This window comes from Hylobates moloch, unplaced genomic scaffold, assembly GCF_009828535.3.
Source record: "Hylobates moloch isolate HMO894 unplaced genomic scaffold, HMol_V3 SCAFFOLD_53, whole genome shotgun sequence".
NCBI classification, from domain to species: domain Eukaryota; kingdom Metazoa; phylum Chordata; class Mammalia; order Primates; family Hylobatidae; genus Hylobates; species Hylobates moloch.
In genome coordinates, this window is record NW_026652328.1 from 516,277 (window position 1) to 518,532 (window position 2,256).

The 2,256-nt window shown below is 46.7% G+C and overlaps 1 pseudogene; it reads left to right on the forward strand.

Annotated features, from left to right (window-relative positions):
* Positions 1–443: 443 nt before the first annotated feature.
* On the forward strand, positions 444–724 carry LOC116463694 (non-histone chromosomal protein HMG-17-like; annotated as a pseudogene).
* Positions 725–2,256: the final 1,532 nt, after the last annotated feature.

Consider the following 2,256-nt stretch of genomic DNA (forward strand, 5'->3'; position numbering starts at 1 on the left):
TCCTGCCTCAGCGTCCCAAGTAGCTGGGACCAAAGGTGCGTGCCACTATGCTGGCTAATTTATTTTTATTTTTTGTAGAAATGGGGGTCTCTCTGTTGCCCAGGCTGGTCTTGAACTCCTGGCCTCAAGCAATCCTCCTGCCTCAGCCTCCCAAAATGCTGAGATTACGGGTGTGAGTCATGCACATGACTTATTACAGATTATTTGTAAGAGCAAAAATTGGAAATAAATGTTTGATTACATAAATCAGGTGACTGATTAAATAAAGGCATATGTATACAATGAAATATCATGTCACAATATAAAAAGCAGATAGCTGATTATATAATGATAGGAAAAGATCTTCAAAGTGGAGCAGTGTGAAGAAGAGGCAAGAATGACCCCCAATTGACCAAAGCCTATGTGCCTTGCATCCCTGCAATCAGTGCCTATGTCCCGCCACCATGGTTACCAAGCCCAAGAGAAGGGTTGAAGGGGATGTTAAAGGAGATACAGCCAAGGTGAAGGACAAACCTCAGAGAAGATCTGAAAGGTTGTCTGCTAAATCTGCTCCTCCAAAGCCAGAGCCCAAGCCTAAAAGTGCCCTGTAAAGAAGGGAGAGAAGGTACCCAAAAGGAAAAAGGGAAAGGCTGTTGCTGGCAAGGAGGGGAATAAACCTGCGGAAAATGGAGATGCCCAAACAGACCAGGCACAGAAAGCTGAAGGCACTGGAGATGCCAAGTGAAGTGTCTGCAGTTTTTTTTTTTTTTTTTTTAGACAGGGTCTCACTGTGTTGCCCAGTCTGGAGTGTGGTGGTGTGATCTCGGCTCACTGCAACCTCTGCCTCCTAGGTTCAAGTGATTCTCCTGCTTCAGCCTCCCCAGTGGCTGGGACTACAGGCACCTGCCACCACACCTAGCTAATTTTTGTATTTTTAGTAGAGAAGGGGTTTCACCATGTTGGTCAGGCTGGTCTTGAACTCCTGACCTCAGGTGATCCATCCACCTCAGTCTCCCAAAGTGCTAGGATTACAGGCGTGAGCCTCTGCTAAAACTAAAAATACAAAGACTAAAAATACAAAAATACAAAAATTAGCCAGGCATGGTGGCGGGCGCCTGTAATCCCAGCTACTTGGGAGGCTGAGGCAGGAGAATCGCTTGAACCTGGGAGGCGGAGGTTGCAGTGAGGCAAGATTGAGCCATTGCACTCCAGCCTGGGCAACAACAGTGAGACTCCATCTCAAAAAAAAAAAAAAAAATAATTACAGGCTTGAGCCTCTGCGTCTGGCTTGCATTTTTTTTTTTTTTTTTTGAGATGGAGGCTCGCTCTGTTGCCTGGGCTGGAGTGCAGTGGCGCGATCTCGGCTCACTACAAGCTCTGCCTCCCAGGTTCACGCCATTCTCTTGCCTCTGCCTCCCGAGTAGCTGGGACTACAGGCATGTGCCACCATGCCCGGCTAATTTTTTTTTTTTTTAGTAAAGATAGGGTTTCACCGTGTTAGCCAGGACGGTCTCAATCTCCTGACCTCGTGATCTGCCTGCCTCGGCCTCCCAAAGTGCTGGGATTACAGGCATAAGCCACCGCGCCCGGCATGGCTTGCATTTTTTATAACTGTGTACTTCTGGTGACTATACAGTTTGAAATACTATTTTTAAGGGTGGGTGCGGTGGCTCATGTCTATAATTCCAACACTTTGGGAGGCTGGGGTGGGAGAATTGCTTGAGCCCCGGAGTTCAAGACCAGCCTGGGCAACATGGTAAAACCCTGTCTGTACAAAAAAAAAAAAAAAATTAGCTGTGTGTGTCTGTGTGTGTGGTGGCACATCTCTGCAGTCCCAGCTACTCAGAAGGCTGAGGCAGGAGGATTGCCTGAGCCTAGGAGTTTGAGGGTGCAGTGACCTGTGATTGCACAACTATACTTCAGCCTGGGCAACAGGGTGAGACCCCATCTCTTAAAAAAAAAAATGTGTGTGTGTGTTTGTATATGATTGAAAGATGCATTAAAACTGTAATTTGTTGCGTATGAGTAGATTTGGGTGTCTCAGGAACAAAGGTGGAAGGGAGGCTTTTCTTTTTTTTTTTCTTTCTTTCTTTTTTTTTTTTTTTTTTTCTGAAATGAAGTGTCACTCTGTTGCCCAGGCTGGAGTGCAATGGTGTGATCTTCGGCTCACTGCAACCTCCGCCTCCCAGGTTCAAGTGATTCTCCCTGCCTCAGCCTCCCAAGCAGCTGGGATTACAGGCGCCTGCCACCAGGCCTAGTTAATTTTTGTATTTTTAG